The 21,689-nt window shown below is 46.5% G+C and overlaps 1 protein-coding gene across 9 annotated transcripts in view; it reads right to left on the bottom strand.

Moving 5' to 3' along the window:
* LOC119456345 (protein Aster-B-like) overlaps positions 1-21,689 on the bottom strand; it is a 166,148-nt gene that overhangs the window by 122,747 nt on the left and 21,712 nt on the right. The window contains exon 1 of one of the 9 annotated variants that reach the window (XM_049669778.1): positions 10,175-10,284. The exons of 7 other annotated variants lie outside the window; for them this stretch is intronic. The gene's annotated coding sequence lies outside the window, so the exon portion shown is untranslated. Of the gene's footprint in view, positions 1-10,174; positions 10,285-21,689 lie in introns of those variants that run through there. One more of the 9 variants, XM_049669777.1, reaches the window with a different exon arrangement.

The raw sequence follows: 21,689 nt of genomic DNA, 5'->3' as shown, positions 1-21,689 counted from the left end.
AAACCTAACCAGTTTTAATCTGCCCATGAACACGCAAACGAGCAACGAGGAACGTCCGGTGACAGCGGTCGCAGTGACACGGCGCTCGGGCCGCGTGTCGTATACTGCGACAACGTGGGAGCGGAAGTGACTCAAGGGAAGCGTTCTAGCCAGAGGGGCCAAGGACCGTTCACAACTGCGCGCGTGGGAGCCCAGCCAACGAACGCTTTTTGACGATCCATACGTGCAGCTATATAGAACCAGAGCGTTAGCGAAAACGAGGCCGCACTATACCGCAGTACCTCATGACCCTCCCCTAACTTTAGGCTGCGCGGAAGAAAGCTCAACTGAATGACTGCAACGCAATTGCGCTAATAACCGAAAATACTGAGCCCTCCTTAGAAATATATCGGCCATACAGTAATTCCGCTGGCCTTCATCGAAATGAGATCATGCATGCACTGCGTGGAGCCCACGATACACTGTCGTCGTCTTGGAAACTGATGCCGGAAACTCATCGTCCGCGTGGCGTCGTTTATCCCGCTAGATCCAAATCAAATCGCTTTATTCCAACATCGCAATCCGAAGAATACAGATATTGACAGCCGTAGACTAAAAGCCACAAAACGGCTTGACGAGGCTCGTGGTCCCTCTAACTTGGCACAGACGGATGGCAAAGATAAACGCAGAGCTAAAATATTGCTTGCCAGTGGTAACATTACAAAAAAAAAAGCAAGAAAGAAAGAAAGAAAAAGATGCACAGCAACAAAAGTTACGATGTGAGGCGCCAAGTATATAGCAACACAATATAACAATGAAACACAAATGTACCTCAATATAAAAACCAGGAATACAGCAGAAAATAGCAATTTAAGTTTAAACGAAATGTCGCGGACAATCATAAGACTCAAATGCGATCGCTTGATAGGCTCTGGTTAGAGGTATACAAATACAATACACCTATCTTGATATATATATATATATATATATATATATATATATATATATATATATATATATATACAATACAAGCAGCTTGCTAGCAAAAGTACACAGGCTAAGACAGGCAGTTTAAATGGTATGACAATAAGTAGCGTAACATCAAACCCCCTCGGCTCGAAGCTTCTCCTCAAGTGCGCCGAATGAGGCAACGTCGCTCCTTGGCTGGACCAGTCTGCGCTTAATTAACTCACTTAGGCTATTTCTAATGTTTCGTTTCGCAAAAAAGACATATTGACGGTCTCCTCAGAGGCACTGGGCCAAAAGAGGTATTCTTCAAGCAACCATTCATCGCAAGAATCGCAGCCGAGTGTTAGTGAAGCGCAGCCGCGATTACTAAAAACAAAGGGAGTACCTGCAAGTACTTTTTGAAAGAGTCAATGCTTGTCTCAAGCTTGACTCCGTTTTCAAGTGCTCTCGTACTCCCCTGGAGTTTATGCACTCTACCTGGGAATTGCCAAACTGAACGTACTAAATCGGAAAGTACAACGACTCTCACGACCAGGTTTAAATGTGCACTGTTAAGAAAAGTTTGCACCCTTCGAGGTTTATCGCGTCCCTAATCAATAATCGTCATATATCTTGCCTAGCTGCCTTTCCTTTCATTAATGCTGCACGCCCAGTACCTGAAAATCACGAACCGCATGCTTGACAGCTCGTTCTTGGCAGGAAATTACCGAGCGCAGGATAAAAAGAAGGAATATGAACGCAAGGTAGAAGATTATTGTTTGAGGACAAGATAAGCACCAAAGGATGTAAAACATTTCACAACGTAGGACGAGCACTTACCTCAACATAAAGAAGTTGGCAGCATTCCACAAAACAGAATATACCCCAGTCGAAAGGAGGCGCTGGCTTCCACTAAGCCGAGCAGTGTCAAGCTCAGGGCATGTGTTTCCCCGTCGGGTTCCGGCTGGCAATCCCGATGACAATAAACTTTAATGAATGAGACCCGGGGATACCTCGGTGGCTCCATTTGCTGGGCGCCGGTGGAAGCGGATACCGAGTGCTAGTCGGCGTTTTGCCAAGTGAGTACGTACAGAATTGTTAAATACTTTATATTTAGTAATTTCGTACCCCAAAGAGTACTCAAACATTCGCACGACTGACCTTGACTAATCTGTATTTAGGCGCCTCCCAGAAACAAAAACTGTAGCCGCTCGACTGATCCATCTTCGGTGCCTAACTCGTTCGTTTTAAAGCTTCGCATAAGTTAAACGATATACCCTGCGCAGCGGTTAAAAAGCCAGTCTCCAAGCTTCGGTGCAAATTACACTCGTTCGACCGTAGGTCAAAAATGTAAGGTATTTTTACTGTGTTAAACTTTTTAGCTGGCAAGAAGAGAAAGCTTAGACTTATATCTAGACTTTCGCACATTGCGTGAACAGACTGGTCAAGCTGATTAATTACTTGGTCGTGTAGCTGGTATCTGCAAACAATGGGGAAGCAGCAGTTCTGCAGACTTAAAAAAAAAAAAAAAAACAAAAAAAAAAAAAACAAAAAACAAAAAAACAAAAACACGGGAGAATTTAAAGAGCCTGAAAGATGCAGACGCACGAGCAGCGTTCAAATTAATTAAGGCACACAACAGAAGCCCCATATACTCTGCGTGTATAGTGCATAATTATATAACATGTAAAACGCGTCGTAGAAAGGTATAGGCACACATCAGGAAGATTTCCGAGGCACAAAACTTTAGTTCAAGGTTGCGCGGAGTAAAATGTACGAACCAAACAAGTGGCTTCGAAGAAAAGGTGCCAAGAACAGGGCCACTCACAGCAGACTACACTTACGGGCAAAGAGGCTGCCAACAAGTGCACTGCACATGCGCCGAGCATATAAGGGAGGCCCCCGTTGAAGACGAAGCTCTCACCTCCCCCTCCTCCACAAGCCCGTCAATCTAAACCACAGTGGGGTGTGATGGATGGACGAGCAAAAGGCCAAGAAAAGCGTGTGCCGACGACGATGACGACAAGCGTATAAGGAGGCCAGTGATGCAAGCACAAACCCGAAGACGACGCCCCTAACCGCCGCACGCGCGTTCTAGGTGCACGCTGCAATGCGACCAACATGTCTCCGGCACACTAAATGCTACGAACCAACCATATGACATATCTGCCAACCTGTGAACTTAAAATTTGGAAAATTCCCGTGGACACGACACCACGTACGAAAGGAGTAGCGGGGGTGGATAGCACGACATACCCTTGGAGGTGTTTTGGTGGTGGAAGTACCCCTCTGGTGTTCTTCCACCACCAAAACACCTCAGGGTATGGTCGCAAACTGGCGAGTTAAGCGTTTTTTCGTGAACAAAATTTTTCGTAAAACTTCACGCTACACTCGTAAAATCGTAGAACCAGCCCAAATTTGTAAACATCACGAAAAATTCGGTATAGTTAGCAGCTATTAAGTGGTGAATGGTACATCGAAGAGCGAAACGTTAGGTAATATTAGAGCCATTATGGCACGGACACTGTCAATCAACGGGTCAGCCATAGGACAAACACATTAGGAGAACGCGAGCTATCGATTCGCATCTCGACTTGCATCTGTCCAATACGCGCTAACAGATTGCGAGACTTCACACAGGACTAAAGCGTATATTATGAGAGGAATAAAATGAAAAAAAAAAAAAAAATACGTAAAAAACGCTAAGTAGAACACGTGTTCGACAGGCTTCGCACAACGCGCGAAATTGGAGAGTACGATGCCTCAACGTGATTCATCGATAAAGATGTCGAAAGCTCACAATGCAGTCGCCGATGCCACCTGTCAGCGTGCATAGCCACTATAGTCATTGCTTGACTATACATTCTAAAGCAGCACTCTGTGTCCCCGTGTTCTACACTGCGTCCCACGAAAGAGTGCTGCTGTTAACTACACGATCATGCAACCTATATATATATATATATGCAGAAATGCATATGGAGAAACGCAACGGCTAGATCCGCTCTGCGTCTGCATCCGTAACTTCTGTGGGAGGAGTGGTTGCTGAGGGCGAAGGGTGGGGAAGATTGAATGGCCTCACGTACGGGGGAGTTCTCCTGCCGCCTGGATTCTTTATGCGATAGGAGGACAGTCATATGCAGTCAAGGCAGCCCGACGAAAAGCTTTATCTCAGATGTGCGTCAGGTAAGCTCGTGAAATTGCCGACAGCATGCGCAAGCGGCTCGACGGAGATGTGCGTATAGATAACCACGAATCGCGGTAATGCGCAACAGAGCTGTGTGATATGCCTTACGGCGTTTTACTTCGCTCTATATCGCGCAAATCAATTACAACTGCTTGGCGCGTTAGAGCGTGTTTTCTTTTTCTTCCTTTCTTCTCTCTCTCTCTCTCTCTCTCTCTTTTTTCAGGAGGAAGACGACCGACCGGGAGTGGCTTCCACCACCCGTCCTTCATTAACGCCTGTACCGTTTGCGCGACAGGCGGTTTTCGTCCTTCGGCAGCAGGATCCAAATCGCGAACGCCATGCCAGCGGTGCCGTGTGCCATCCTGGGTGCAGCATGTCCCGGAACTAACACTTTCACACCCTGAAGCAACCGCTGGAGCTTGGAGAGTGACCCTTCCGACTTCCTCCTTACTTTAGCCGCGTCTTTCGCACGGCAATAGAGGCGCGTTATATAGGATGACCTTGCCAACACGCGACGGCGGACTCGCAGGTGCATGCGGCCCAGCGGGCTCTCTCGACGACACGCCGAGCTAGGGTTTACACGAACGGATGTTCGACCCAACGAAGTCAACTCATTTCAAGCCGAGTTAATTCGAGGGAAGGAGGATTACTTTGTGGTGGGACGCGATAAGCTTTGAGCTCATGACAAACTATATTCTTTCGTTCATTGTAGTGTAATTCGTTGATGCAATACTGACGTATTGTCGTTAAGCACGAAATAACTTGAGAATTCGGAACCTGATTCCTCAGATTAGGCAGACGTCGCAACAATTTGAAGTTAGAAACTTATTATTGGGTGGGTGGACGACGGGTACAGATGAGAGCGGTCGAGCGGGTGTAAACACCTCCTGCAGCAATGCACATATCTCCACGAATTTTAGGACAATACATTTTCAGGGCTCTACTTAGCGTACTACGAAATCCGTCTATTGACCCTTTTGGCGGAGCAGTTTGTTATAGAGCAACGAGATGGCGCTTTCGGCGGCGCGCTGCGCGTTACCTCAGCGAAAGCGCCCGAATACGAAACCATTGCCGTTTCTGTTCAAACTTCAGTGTCTGTGCGATCAGCTGTCGGAAACACGACTGGCTGCTCGCTAACGCACTGTGTTCCAATACTGTTGCAAAATGTTGAGTGCTAGAGGGAAAATGTGTGCAGCAATCTGCACACGTTTCTCTGCGAACGTCTGCAAACAGAGGTTTGCTGAGCCGCACAGGGCCGTCATGCAATCCATTGTAAACACGGAGGCAGCCGAGGCAAGCAATGGACGCGTCACCGTGAAAAGGGTCTATACACCATGGACCGATACACATATATGCGACAGAAGAGTCATATTGGCAGGCTGCCTACACCACACAAGACATGCCATGGTGCTCAAAGGCTTCGTTGCCCCCTCATATAGCACCATAGACACTGAAGGGTCACTGGTCAACACATTACAGCGGCAAGGTCATTCAAGTGTGCTGCGTGCGTACCAACCGCTAGATACGCTCCATTCGCCAGAAAGTTAGGTCGCGTGAACCCCGCGCCCCTATCTGCGCCCGAGGGCGCATCGGTGCTGGCGCACTGGCAAGCATGCGGCGCACGTTCTTCGAACCCTGCGCGCGTCCTCGACAGGACCGTGAACGGCGGGAGCGCAGTTGCACAATGTCTACGGTGGAAGGACGCACTGGATATTGTAACTCGTATTTACATCGCAAATAACGGCGTGCAGTTTCTGGCAGGATCCACATATAACATACGAAATGCATCATAGCGCTTTTAAGCGTTACGGTGCATTTACTGCGCACACTACTAATTTCAATGAGTACAGCATGCTGCTACTCATTGCGCGGCTGGATGTAGCAGCACGACAGACGACCGAGAGAACCAGAGCGAGTGCGAAAACATCGCGATGTCCTGCTTCCCCGTCACCACCTTCTGCACCATGACGCCACGACACCTTCTGCAAGCCACATTTTGTAAATCATCTTTTGTAAATCATCTTTTGTAAACCACCTTTTGTAAACCACTTTCTGCAAACAAAGCCTTAAACGGGTTCGTAGAAATGTTGTACTATAGCGAGTTACTTCATGCGTTCTGAAACTTGCCAGTATATTTTTCTACGGTTACGAGGTCGAGGTCTTTCATTTAAAGCAAACATAAAAAGTCGGAAATGTCATATCACTGCTCCTTTGAAGGAGTAATGACCCGTATTTTAGGCAGTTGTAGAAACTGTACCACATTTTTCCCCCTACACGAAAGGACCACACTTAGCAATTATGAAGGTTAGGAAACATTCATAAGATATTCTAATTTGATAGCAAAGTTGTCTCGAAATTTCGAACCTGCAGGGCGTCATTGACATTATGGTAACGTCGTGACACAGAGATAAACTTTTCTGGCGTCGTGTAGCAATAAACGGCTAAGTATGATGGTGTCGCTCATAAAATAAACGAGAGCGCTGTACGCGTTTCTTATGGCTGCGTTCGTGAGTAGCAGCCCCAGTAATCCCAGGAAATGGACCAGCCACTGTGTTATGACACCATGACGCATCCACCTCACGGATAACGAACCAGTTTTTAAACCAGTATTTTCTGTAAGCGTTTACAGCATTTGGACTTTATATAACGAAACATCGTCATCAACAACAACAACAAAAATGTCATATGTCAGTACTTCTTTAAAGAGAAAGAACCTGGCGTGGTCAAGGTGAACAGAGGCGCATGGAGCGTTTGTCCCTGTGTCTTTGCTGTGGTTCTGCTGAGTGCATCATATTCAGACTTACAAGGCGCATACCAACAGGCTTAGTGATGTATTCTACTTAGCAGCTCGCTTCCTCGCTTCGGTCATAGCTTACCTTTTATACTCATAGCACACTTTACACATGTCATCGCCATAGTTTTAATACATATCTAGCGCATTTTACGCCGTTTACGGCGAATATTTTTAGGCCACTACACAGCCATGTCACAAACACCCTTTGTTACTGACCGCACCATCGACTACATCGTACCATTTCTTGATGCTCCTGGGCCATCATTGGCCCTTGCGTTACAAAATCTCATACATCATCATGGTCAAATATACACTTCAAATATACACTTTGCTCAGCTACATGCATTTTTGCGCATTTTCCTTCGCCTGTACTCTATGGTCCGTTTTCTACTTATTTCTTGCGCGAAGATATCAACGTTATGTTCAATAAGTGTTGATGCACGCATGGGGTCTTAACGGTTCCCAGCACTAAATAAATAAATAAAAACAATAAACAAATCATCCACTAGAACGGGAGAAGGAAAGCGATATAGACGTATGTCTTCTCACGCGCCATGGTCTTCCTTACGACGTGGGCTGCCGTGTATGCACATAGCAACCCAAGAGATAAACAAATTTTGGCGTCTGCGCCTTATTTACACATTTCGGATGTCATCCCCGCTGAAATCGCAATTTGCACACGAACCGCGTGTTATGCGTTTGAAGACATGCGCTATATATTTATCGAAAAGGTCTAAAGTATAGCCAGAACGTTATCGTTATTTTCTGTCTTGAAGCAAAACATGGTCTCCTCGTTCTCTCCCACAATTCAACAGTGTAAACATCAGGCGCCGACACAAAGCATCACGTGAGCATCGTTCGACCCCTCCACGTACGATCTAAGGACGCATGCCCGCGGTTGACAGTTTGCCTGCGTGCTAGTGTACGCGCGTTTGGCACCCTGTCCGTACGTACGCGAATGTACTAACTCGCACAGCAAAGTGTGCCACAATATACGCGCACTGCCGGGTGCAGCCGTCCGCGGACTCCCGATATCATACAGTTGGCGCGCCAATGTTTGCGTGACTGCGCAATACTGCCCACAAACCATTCACTGCGTTATCCGTATTCTGAAATATTCAAACATTCGCGATAGCGGTGCTATATATTTCCGGGAACCGCGGTTCGAAGGGAGCCCCTTTTCAATGACCACCCACGTGCACCCCGTCGTATAGCCTCGTCCTCACGAGGGCGTCTTCAACCCTAACTTGACGTCATCCTCACATAATGAGATGTGGTTATTTACTGCGCGACAGCATTTGCAGGCTCTCACAGCGTACACCGCTATCTTCTCGAGAACAACAACTCTGCGACGCACATGACGTCGTCCTCGTCCGCTACAGCATTGCTTGTTGTGGGCTCCGAGATGCACGCGCAGACGCCACCGATCTTAGAGTTTTATGTGGGGCGCAAGATCCCGGACAAGTTACCAAGCCCCAAAGTATCGCGGAGTCGTTAGCTTGCACATCTTCCAAATGAACATTACCGCAGGAACACGAGTTTGAATCCAAGTGGCAGCGGTAGGTAACGTCTTTTTTTTTCTTTTTTCTTCTTTTTTTCGTTGTGTGGCGAGGGTGAGAAGGCAGCCTGATGGCGACGGCCGTATCATCGGCGTAACAGAAAGAACGGGCACAGCAACCGGCTTTGTACTTTTAACGGTTTTCGCCGTATAAAAACAGGGATCATACGGAGCAATGGAGCTGTCGAAAAATGAAGGCCTTAGACATATGATGAGATAATGACAGCGAATGGCTCAAGAAACTTACGCCATGAGAATAAGAGCTGATAAAATTTATCGATGCACTTTTTAAAAAAATCATTAATTGTTGTCTGTGTTTACGTTCTAGTACTACGTAGTTTTCCTGTTCGTGACTCATGCTTCCCGGCTTGTATTTTTGGAAGCGTCTGTTTTTTTTTTTCTTTTTTTTTTAGTTCTGGGTACTGTAAATACGTGCTTAAATTTATTTCACTTTTAGGATTTCTGTGCATGGAAATACACGCTAGTCCACTTGTGTGTACATTTCATTTCGTTGTAGAGTATTTTTGTTATTTCCTGCCTCCCATGCCATAATCCATGCAACAGGGGCCACATACCTATCTATATAGTAAAGCTACGGAATGCATAGCTCTTTGTAAGGGATTCATCCCAAATCTAGGGAGAATTGAGCCCAATCCCGACGTCGGAACAATACAATGACGATGGTGATCGAGTATAGAGGATGAGTCAGGAATAGAAGATTGCGCGTTTGCATTTCCTAAGCGAGTGCAAAACATCGATATTGTCGCCGTTCTTCATTATCATCGACCTATTCGAACTTGCATGTTGGCTTGACCGCGAAGCGCGCAGTCTCAATAGGATTACATATACGAGTACCGGTGGCCCAACCGGCTTAGCACAAGTACGGCGAATTCGGCGGACGTCTACGCCGAATTTAACGTATATATATATATATATATATATATATATATATATATATATATATATATATATATGACTGCGTAAGTAAAGGCTCCTTTAAATCTCCATGAACGGCATCAGCTAGCTCCCCCGCTGTACATATTGCATTAACGTTTGGTAACACGCCCGGTCCACAACGAGACCTTCTCGTCTATATGCCACATCAAGTGACCCGACGGTGACGCTGTTCACATTCTCCTACACATTAAAGCGCGAGGACTACATCGAAATAACAAATTCTCACATAATAAATAGTGCAAGTACAGCATCTTACACGCTGCTTTGGTAGAGACTGACCCATTGTGAGAGGCGGGACATTGGTCGACAAACGAGCCTTCGAGGCCTTGTGAGAAAGTAAACAATCCGAAGCTTGCTCCACTTGCCTGCACTCCCAAACCATGCAGCAGCGCCGCAGCGCTGCATAGGTAACCGTACGAAACTCTATACACCCGACTGAAAGTAGTGATTGAGCTCTTCAATACTTTTTTTTTCTTCGCGTATTACGACAAAGTGACAGTTCGACGCAAGTGACAGCCACATCTATAGAAAAGTTCAGTCTGAACCACAAAGAAAAAAAAAATTGCGACCTATTTTCGGCGTATATATAGGCACAGGTCCTTGAAACATCGTCAAGAACAATATGGGGTGTCCACATCGCACGCGCCTGCGATGGATATTCCTCGTAGCAAGGGCAGGTGCTCTCGAAGGTCATGCTTTTGCGTACATGCAAGACCCAGAAATGACGTCATGGCTGCCATGTTTTGAACATTACCTGCTATGCGACGCCGAGCCACGCTCACCAATCGCCGAAGGCTACCCATGCCACATATCCGCGCTGACTGCATAAATGGCTCACAAACTGGACAGACCAGAGTCTGGTACAGATCATGGTCTCCGATACGGTTCCTTGGTTTACATACATGTAAACCGCGGAACACCTGAACTCGAAAAATAATAAGAAGCTTTTATAAAGTAAAATCGAGGAAAAAACGAGAGAAAGCTGCTGCGAATGCAGAACGACGCTGATTCACAGACGACGTCAACATGACCCTCGCGCAGTGCTTTGTTATGAGAACGAAAACCAGCTGTGCGTGTCTGTCCGCGGAGAGTGATGGACGGAGCCGACCCAGAAAACGACGACGCCAACAAAATAAGAAGAAAAAAAAAAACGAAAAAAAAAAACGTGCTTTCAGGCCAGATACGATGACCATCTCACTGCTGGCCCGCACAGTCACGCGCACAGTCGTGCAACAGCCGTGCGTAAATGGCGCATCGATCTTCTTCGCAGCGGACCTAAGCCATCCCTGCCTGCCTGCCAGCAAGATCCATAGCTATAGGGCCTGGTACGGGATCCGCTGCTTACTAGAAGCACCGAATCCAAGGAGCGATTGAACATGGCAAAAAAGCACCAAGACTGACAAGGGATGAGCACTAACCAACAGTTACAAATTCTATCACACATGTCACCCGACAAGTTCAGCGGTTTATTGACGCAACCTGCGATCGATGTGCGACAAGCGACAGCGCTGCGCATGTTTCGTTTTGGAGTATCGAACGATAGTATTATCCGATTCCTTATTATATAGGTTATTCCGAATGGCGAAATTCTTGTGTCATATCCAATACGAATATTCGAAGAAAATATAAACATAAGAGGGAAATGGGGGGGGGGGGGGGGCTCCTACATCGAAGCGAACACCTAGTATGTCTTCCCTCCACAAGTACAAAAAACAACGTAAAGACGGAAGGCAGTAAAATTTTATTTCATTGGATACACGCAAAGCTATTTGGAAGTTCACTGAACTGGGCAGCTTGCATGTTAACTAGAAGAGGAATATTCCGACATATTCCCAGCTGGCGCCAACTTGAAGCGCCCAGTGCTTATGCATTATATGCATCGACCTTTATTTCTTTTTCATTTCTGCGCCCGTGAGTGTCACCGTCGCGTTGACAAAGAAAAATTTTCGTCTCCAGAGCTTGTGTAGTTATGAGTTTCCGCGTAACAGAATTATGTTTTCTCGTATGGTCATATTACAATCCGACGCTATCACGTCTGCAGGTTGTGTGTAAGTCGTACTTTACAAATTTTGTGACGCACTTTACTTTGGGAAATCGAATTAGTTCAACGACGCACTTGCGCCAGGCGGAGGGGGTCTACTAGAACGAGGATATACGTATATGCTGCACTCCAGCACACCTGCGTGCGCGCGTGACGAGCGTGTGCACACGATGTGTCTGTCCTTGGATGAGTGGGCGCTCTGTCCGTTGCGTCGGTCGCGCACAGTGTGCTGTGACCATAATCGCCACATGGGCAACAATGCTAAAAAAATTATAGTGACGTTCACTTCGGGAACCCGGGTTACGCACAAGCGTATGGACACCGCGAACGTGCACCGCGGCGTCGAAGCACCAACGGAAAGGGAACGAACGAGGTCGTGGATGCTACATTGATTTCGACGGTGCGCCGCCTTGTGGTGGCGGCGCTTGTGTCGGCAAGAGCTTTGCTGTACATCCACTTTCACGGGGTGGAATGGAGGCGGAAATTTTTCATGTTGCTCTACAGTGTTCTCACTGACACTTTACGGCTAATTAAATATTTCAGAAGCTAATTAATTAATTTAAGACTAATTATGTAATCGGGCGGAATAAGAAGTAATCTGGGTATCTCTAGGCGACCTTGGTTCTGTCCAGCTACATAGCATTGCCATATTTTTAATGTTCGGCCCAAGTTAAGTGAAGCACCCTGCATGACACAAGACAAGCTCAGCGGTATATTGACGTAACCTACGACTGCTGTGCGACAAGCGACAGAGGTGCTTATTTCGTTCGGTAGTATCGTTATGTAGTATAGGTTCATCCGACGGCGAAATTCTTTATCATATTCAATACGAATATTCGAAAACAAAAATGAAAAAAAAAGGGGGGGGGGGGGCGCTCGTACATCGAATCGAACCCCTAGTATGTTTTCCTTCCACAAGTACAAAAAGCAACATAAAGACGGAAGGCGGTAAAGCTTTATTTCATTGGATACACGCAAAGCTATCTGGAAGTTCATTGAACTGGGCAGCTTGTAAATTAACTAGAAGAGGAAAATTCCGACATGTTCCCAGATGGCACCGACTTGAAGCGTCCAGCGAATATGCATGATACGCATCGACCTTTATTTCTTTTTTAATCGCCGGCACGTAGCAGGAATCGTACAAACGCCGAATATACGACCGTAACCGAATATAAAAATCACTGGAGTCGGTAGTCGATTGCAAAGAACGATTTCGGTAAGCATTCGAAATATTTCGAACAGTCGTTATAAGGTAAACACGCGGAAATCGTCATCATCGCGGCGCATGCGGCACGAAACGCACGCATGCAGAGCAATGCGGCCTGGTCTATTATATTGGCCGGCTAAGCGGGATGCACTTTGATACGATGAACCGTTATGCCGTGCGCTTATATGGGGGCGCTGGCGTATATACTGTTCCGCTCGATTTTCAGAACGCCCGGTACGGGAACGCTTCAATATATGTGATTAAGGTGTATAATCAACCTCGATAGAAGCCTCACTGCTTTCCTATACTGCGCTGGGGGTCAGCGGGCGTACATAATACATAAATAATGGCAGGTGGTAAAGAGAATATACACTTCAGCCGTTTCAGTGGTAATTTTTCAATACCCCGGGTCTGGAATAAATAGAGCGTCCTATATACGGCACCACAAGAATATACACATATAATCACGCCAAGTAATGAATATTTATTAGGGTACTTATTATACAGTCTGGGCAAGCACCTGTATAGGGAGAGTCCTATAGCATGAAATTATGAAGGCCGCGGTGTGTACATGATTCAATTTCATTGCACGCGTTGATGGCTTCCAGCCAGTATCAAAATGAGCGCTTCACTAAAGCTCCTGCAGTTTATGCGATTTTAAGCCCAAGTGCGAGCCGCGAGGCTATACAGGAGCCGGGCATCGGCGTGACCGCAAACACAGGACCCTGCACTGTAACGCCGATCAGCGTCTATACGTTTATTAGACAATTAGAAAGGGATAGTGAGAGAGGATAGACTAGGATGAAGGAAACAATTTACATAATATGCAATGTGGTAAATAAAGTAAATGAGTAGACAAATGGATAAACAAATAATAGACAGCAGCAAGAAAAAATACAGGGTAGGTTGGGATACGTTCATGATCGGTAGTGCAAAAAGATACACTTACATAAAGAAAAGGAAGACGACAGACATGCGATTACTAACAACTGAAGTTTTTATTCGCAGAAAAAAAAAACTTACGTATATATGCGTACCCAATAGAACTAACAAAAAGCACACGTATACTTTTTGCTCACGCGTAGCAGCTAGGCTCCTGCGTGCTGACCATGGCTCAGCAATTGTTTATCTCGCGGTGAAGCATGAGTCGTTGCACGAGATAGTACAAGCATATATCATCTCCACAAAACAGCAGCTGCATAAGCCAACCGTCGCTATCGGTTGTAAGCAAAGAGATGGCTATCCTGGACTCATGCTTCAAAGCGAGATTTTTAAAGCCTTTTCTGTGAACAAAAACTTCAGTTTTCATTAAGCGCACGTGACCTTTTCCTTTCCTGTCTTTTACGTGTCTTTTTGCACTGCCGGTCACGGATAGACAGCAGACTCGTGCGACCTTACCGAAACACGCCCCAATTTCGAGCGATGCTGTTTCTCACAAGCAGCTGCTACAATAATTTCAGTTGCTTGTAATTAAACCTAAAAATTGAATTAAATTATGGGGTTTTACGTGCCAAAACCAGTTCTGATTATGAGGCACGCCGTAGTGGGGGACTCCGGAAATTTGGACCACCTGGGGTTCTTTAACGTGCACCTAAATCTAAGTACACGGGTGTTTTTCGCATTTCGTCCCCATCGAAATGCGGCCGCCGTGGCCGGGATTCGATCCCGCGACGTCGTACTCAGCAGCCCAACACCATAGCCACTGAGCAACCACGGCGGGTTGTAATTAAACCTGATACTTTAAATAAAGCCTAGCCGGCATATAGCGCTCTCGAGCACTTGCTAATAAATATTTTACAATGGCAGTACTTCATCCACGCACGTTTTACTTCTCGAGAACAGTGGCCCCATAAAGTTCCCCCCAATTTTCACTAAATTTGATATTAGCTCGCTTGCTTTGTGACTTCGGCGAAGCGTTCGTAAACCCGGTCCCTCACACCGGAACTGTTTGGACAGCAGTCATGGTTGCAACAAAAGTTTCTTCACGACCATGTGTTCAGCGCAAAAAAAGAAAGAAAAAAAAAGAAAATGAAAACGCGTATACGTCTTGCTTAACCTGTTCGACCACAAGGCCCTAGGGGGATCAATCGTCACAACGGCTGGAAGAGGCGAACGCCAAAAAATAAATAAACAAATAAATAGAGCGACGTGGCAATGCGCCAGTTCGACGAATGCAAACACGCGCGCATGTTGTTTTCCGCCAGCCGTCGGTCGCGTGTATCGCATTCTGGCCGGTTCGCTCGCCACGTGAATCCGGCATGCATGCGCCTCGAGCACGCGCACAACTTCGAGCAAACGATTCTCGCGCGAGTGCACAAATGGCTCGTTTATCGCGTTTAGTCGCGAATTATGACCAAGTGTTGATGATGATGACGATGGTGGCGGTGGTGATACATGGGGGTTTTATGGAGCAAGGGCCAAAGAGCGCCAACCGATGGTATACTGTAGTCCATGATGCGGTTAATGACAAATGGTAGATGCATAGATGTAGCGTGGTGGTATAGACACTTTAAAACTGTCGCTCTAAAGCGTTCAAACAATGTACACGCGTTCAAACAATGACAACGGCTGGTGAAGTGTGTCGCGGATATGAAGGATATGGTTTGAACGGATTGATATACTGAAAACTATAAATGTCAGCAGCACTACTGCCTCGTCAAGTTACTGAAACGCAAGGGCCTTGGAGGCGCGTGCTCTACGAAACGCTACTATCGCAGCAGCAGCCTCTGGTGAGAGGCGAATCTTTATGGCTATAATTACATGTAACACAACTTTATTTAAGAAACGACTGAGTGTTCTTATTTTGAACCTCTAGCATGAATATCACATCAGTTCAGTCATTCTCATTAAAAAATTATTGAGCACGGACTCTTATATATAAATTATCCGTTATACCATGAAAATAACTGCAATACTTGTTACAAGTAGATACGCCCGGTATTCGTCCGATGCAAGAAGCAACACCTCGCAATTGAGAGCCAGTCATACTGAGCAACACAACGAACTTCTCGTCAAATCTGGTGCACTTTTTAAGCTGCCATTGTTTTGCCTTACTCTTCATAATAAAGCGACTCAGTTCATTGTTTGACAGCAACGCTGTTTAAGGCTATAGGTTCCAGGAGATCGCGCCCAGCAACGGAAGTAGATAGATAAACTGGAAGTAGAACAACGTCTTTCGGCTCCATGTGCCTCGCGGTTTGGCTCCATGTGCGTGGCGGTTTCTTGCTATAGCTGAGCCTTAGCACAGGGGTCAAAACGGATGATGGATGGCCCACTGTTATACCCCTCGCCCCCACCGATGCCTCTTTCACAAGTGCCGCGATAGTCAGCGGCGGCATGTCCCACCAATCGTTGTGTCCCTTTGTCTCGTGACGTAGAGATCGCGCTGTTATGAGCGGTTGCCCTTTGGACTCGCTATGGAACGGACGCATGTTTAACCACATCTTCCAGGATCCTGACGTCAGGATACTGACGATGCTGTGCAGTGTGCCGCGGCTATGAACGCTGTGGCTCATACGCTAGTCTATAACCAAGGGACTGACTACTTGGCCATCGCACCGGGCGAAGACAAGACGTCGGTGTCCTTTCTCTTCGACGAACGTGCCGAAGACGCTCAATATAGTCAATAATGATAATATATAAATTCACTATAGCAATATTCACTACAGCAGACCCACCATAGCCAGAGCTTCGCGGTATTCCATCTTCACAGTAGTGAAGGGCTCTGAATTTTTTTTTTTCGCTGCTCAGTTTTCGTTGAAGCGATAGACCGCGCGAACCTTCGCCCGCTGCGGCGGCTGCGCTTGCTGCCAGCGTTTTGACAGTCGTTGTCTGCGGTCATTCAGTGTGAGCTATTCATGTTTGCTTGTGCGCGCTGACACCACGCTTGTTAATTCAGTTAGTAAGCGAATGTGTCCAAGTTTATGCAGCCGATAAAACTACTATCACTACTCCGAATAGCTCTCTACTAATTTGCTATCGCAATTGATGCTTCGCCTTTCGGGCGAAACTGCGACATTTTTTGGTTAGCAGATGGCTACGTTTATACATTCAGCGCTATGTTCAACATTTTTGTTCAGTAGTCCCTAGTCGCAACAATCAAAAGTGAGCTGTGTCTGCATATGGGAACACCGGGACTGAAAGGATTATACCAAGAAACCTCCTTGGATTATACACGGTGTTGCACGCGCCTAAGCAGCAGTGAGCCCACGACCTCAAGAAACTTACGGTCCCGTGTTTTATCTACTATCTATATATGCTAAGAAAAAAAAAAGAAACGAAAAAAAAAGTGTTTTCAAGTTGGCTCAACGTACGAGAGGCACGAAACTACGTTTTCAAATAAAAAGAAATGAGGATTGCGCCTCAAGCACAGATATTCATAATTTTCTGTATTATAGTAATGCAACCTGGTTTGTAAATTTGTGATTAGCTGCATAGGAAAGCCATCGAAAATCTGCGGGCGTCTGTTCTGCCACACTGCTCCGACTCGCCATTACCGTTCTTGCCCACTCTATATTTGGGCGAGGAAAACCGGAAGCTTAACACGGTCTCTTTTTGCAAACAGCGAAATGGCCTTACAGCATTTAGCAGCCGCGGTGGCTGGCTCAGTATAGCGTTGTGCTGGTGAACACAGGGTCTTGGCCTCTGCGGCATCATTTTGATATTGAGGCGGAGTGCGAAAACGCTGGTGTGGGCGTAACGTTACGTAAAGCCCCTATATATAAAAAGTAGCGACACTCTCCTCCTCCGCCTTCCCTCCTCCTCGTTTCTCCTCTCTTTCGCGCTCCTTTTTCGACCGTTGCGCCGCCTACACCGCTTGAAACACGTGCACTTGTTTATCTTTCGCCGCTGATCAGATTCGACGATCGCCGACTGTGTTCGCCGCTATCGTCGTGCTCCTCGCCAGTCGCGGTAGACGCTTCTCGGGCGAAAATGGCGATGGATCATGATCGTAAACAAACGCAGCCAGCGCCCGGGGGCTCGACGGTCCACGTGATGCCATTAGGCCAATACCGACGCGGCGTCGGCCTCGGACAGGGTGTGCGAGGAGGCGGCGGCATTCTTCAAAGCGTGACGCTACTTTTTATATATAGGGGCTTTAACGTTATGTGCATTTCAGAGACCCCTAGGATCTCTGACGTCAATCTGGGTTTCTTTTTCTTGTGCTCGCGTCTGTACCTGCTGACCCCCCCCCCCCCCCCCCCCCCCCGCCATCACTGTCACGGAATGCCACAAACACCCGAGTAGAGCGCTTAAGGTGCAAGTTGCAGAAACTCAGGTGAACGCAATTGATTCGGGGCCCCCAATTTTGGCGTTATTATACAGCGCACGCGAACTTTCGAAGATTTCGTCACCACAGGACAGAGAGCAGCCATTCGAGCCAGCACTGTCGAGCAGCCATTCGAGCCAGCAATGTCGCGAAAGCATGCACGCGGCAGTGCATCCGTTTTCATCATGAAATATTAGAGGCGTCTCGAATCATTCGATCACCAGAACGACAGCAGCACTTATACTGTGAAAAGTGCTCATCTTGCTATTTTTTATGCGCCGGAGATGTTCAGCGTTCGGATGCTTAACAATTAACAAATTCACAGAATCACGCGCAAGGAAAGAAATAGAAAAAAAGAGGGGCTCAGAATGTCGATGTCTCGAGTCAGGATTCCTCGGGGAATAATGTACAAAAGCTAAGGTTGAGGCTAGTTTGTCGTACGTGTTGAGTGATTGCAGCGCGCTATTGTGGAATAAGACACCCGCACACCAAGAATGGACGAATATGATCGACACTGGACAAGCGCCAAGTCCAGCGTCGTCTACGTCCTTGCTTTGTGTCCGAGCGTCTTATTTCACAGTAGCGCACTGCAGTGACTCAACATCCGCGAATACATTTCAAGATATATAGGCGATAATGTTTGGTGCGCAGGGCGAGTGCAAGAATTCACACAGACGTTGCACACCAAGTATGTATATAGGGACGCTAATTTTGCAGCAGTTCATTTTCGCACTTTCACATCCCTCAACTCAAAAAGTATAATTGCAGAATTAAAGATGCAGGAAAGAGAGCCCACTCCGCGGAGGTATATAACGGTATCAATTCATATCTAACAAAAAATTAATAATAATAAACGAGAAAGAGTTTTAGGGATAGTCACAGTCCGTCGTATCAGTCTACCCGCGGACAAAAAGAAAAAAAATTCAGAAAATAAAACAAAAACAAAAAGAAAGAAAAAAAATCGCCTAACATATAAGGGCGTCTATAATCACAAGGCTCGCACGCGCCTCCGCCACTCCAACAATCTATAGTTCGTTATCTGATACGTCACTTACACGTGCCTTACAATGGAGGCAATCTGCGCTACTGCCAACGAAACGTACGATAACCGTGACACACCGTCCTCCACGTGCGATAAAATAGGAGAAAAAGATCTCGCGAACATTCTTAGCAATCCTATCAGGCAACCGTGCAACGATGACATCGTGGCCGCCATTTTCGAATTTCCTATTACTATACCATAAATTACTATTCGGTGATAATGAAGAGAAAGCTACGGAGGAAAAACGTGCACAAGTTAGGGTGTTTGTGAAGAAAGCCCGACATCTAATTGGCGTTAGCTTTAGATGGGGAAAAGAAAAGAACCAATTTACAACAGCAAGATAAGGCAGAATAAGCGAGTGAGCGAATTCAAGTCAACGTATTTTCACGCTTTTCTCTTCCGTGTTTGGGTAAATGCGAAACCGCTGCACGTGGAAGCGACGCTGATCCAGTATATATATATATATATATATATATATATATATATAGCTGTTTTGCAGAAGTGCAAAAGCTCCCCCCCCCCCCCCCCCCCCCACTCCTACCATCCCCGTAGCTTTCCTTTCATTGCCACAGAAAGTTGTCCACGTGTGTATACTATGACTTAAGGCAGCTGGGAGAATTTCCGAAACGAATTTCTCCCGGCACTCACCTCCTATTGGCGCTCGGAAGTCAAGTGACAAACTTCCGGGAAAAACTTTAACCGGGAAAGCCCTAATCTAACCTAACCAAACGTAACGTTACCTATCCTAACCTTCCAATAGGAGGTGAGTGCCGGGAAAAATTCGTTTCGGAAATTCTCCCGGCTGCCGGGAGATCTGCCATAACATAAAGTATCAGTATTTAAAACATACATATATATGAACGCCGTAGTATCCCCTCCCCATATCCCACGCTATAGTAAGCATTCCGTGTGCGACAGAAGCGGCGAACCCACTTGTAGGCAACGCTGACGTCAAGTGCAGCGAAGAAGGAAGGAAAGAGAGAGACGAAAGCTACCTAATATAAACTACCTCATCAAACATTCATGCAAAAAGCTAGCAAATCGGTACGCCCAAAGCGTTTGGAGTTCTGACACTTTTACTGAGAAGCGGTAAATGCACGGAACTCGCTATGCTGCGTCATTCACTATATATTTATTTTATTATTTTATTTTATATATGATGCTGTGCCCGTTTCTGCAACCAAATGTCAACAAATATATGGCGGATGTGAATGGAACCATATGCTCCATTCGATTGTAATCGATTGTAACCATTCGATAGTAATCACTATAAGGAATGGGTGTTGATTCTTTGTTGCACGCAGTACGAAACAACGAAACATCATAAAGTGTTTCCGACGGCCTAACTTTTGCGTGGTACAAGACAGGGTAAGTAACGCCGTTTTATTTATCTCGCATTTCATTCGAGACTTGCGAGAATGCAGCCTACAATTTGCGTTTCACAACGGTTCAAACTCGCTGATACGTGGGAATGGCGATTTACAGTGCCAGTCTAAGTAAACAAATATACTTCGGAGAATAAGATATGACGCCGTTAACAAAAACCGCACAGTTGATTAGATTTGTCTAAATATGTAGATTAAATTCAGATTTTTCTTTTTAAAATCGTGTGGAGGTTGGCTGGAAGTCCTTTTGCATCTCTATCGGTACTTACAATGAGGCCGCATAAGAATAAGGCTTCCAGAGAAGCCCAAAGATGCAGGAAACACGTTTCATGCGCTGACAAAAAAAAAAAAAAAAAAAGACACCTACTTGAAATGTTCCTTGAAATTACAACTACAAAGGCCATCCGTACACGGATGGCAGTGGAATTAGTGCGTGTGCACCACTTATATGAACCAAAAAGAAAAAGAGAGAGAGAGAGAGAGACGATGAAGTTGAGCTTGAAACCAGAATATGAAGCCGGAATAGCTCTGGGGTTCACGGCTAAACATATTGCTGCCACTGACTATGTCATTCGTCTGTACTCCCCAAATGTTTGTGTTCCTTTCAACAGAACGTGTTCTCCACCCTTACTGCCATCATGATTTCAGTTCCGATGTTTCGCACGAAGAATGCGCAGAGCGGCGTATACTTTGGCCTTGGCGCGCCGTTATGGTGATCCCGCGAACGGGCGGCTCTGCGACGCGTCGCAAGCGGAGCACAACTTTTGAGTGGAGCCGATTGTCCCATTCATTGTGGGGTTCATTCAAACTCGTAAACAGGGCAACGAGCAGCGCATGCTGAAGCCACGACACACGAATACGCGACGCCTGCACGCGCACGCACGCACGCACGCACGCACGCACGCACGCACGCACGCACGCACGCGCACACACACACACACACACACACACACACACACACACACACACACACACACACACACACACACACACACACACACACACACACACACACACACACACACACACACACAGGCACGCACGCACGGAAAATCCTTGCTCTAGCTCATTAGCAATCGCTCGCCGCCCGCAGAGTGCTCAATCGCTACTCGCCTTCGCGCCAATGTCGCCACGCGTGATGACGTTTCTCGGCGGCGACCGGTCTCCGATCAAGGTAACGGGCCGAATGCGAAGGCCGCCGTACAGCATGCTATATACAGCGTCCTCGGAGAGCGTGGCGCGCACCCTTGCCCTTCGAGAGCAAGTAACGCAACGCCGCAAATTGGGGCGATAGTGGGGTACAATAAAAGAACATTTGGAATGTT

Source organism: Dermacentor silvarum, chromosome 6 (genome assembly GCF_013339745.2).
Source record: "Dermacentor silvarum isolate Dsil-2018 chromosome 6, BIME_Dsil_1.4, whole genome shotgun sequence".
NCBI classification, from domain to species: Eukaryota; Metazoa; Arthropoda; class Arachnida; order Ixodida; family Ixodidae; genus Dermacentor; species Dermacentor silvarum.
Note: the sequence above shows the minus strand (reverse complement) of the source record. Positions and strands in the feature narration are given on the sequence as shown.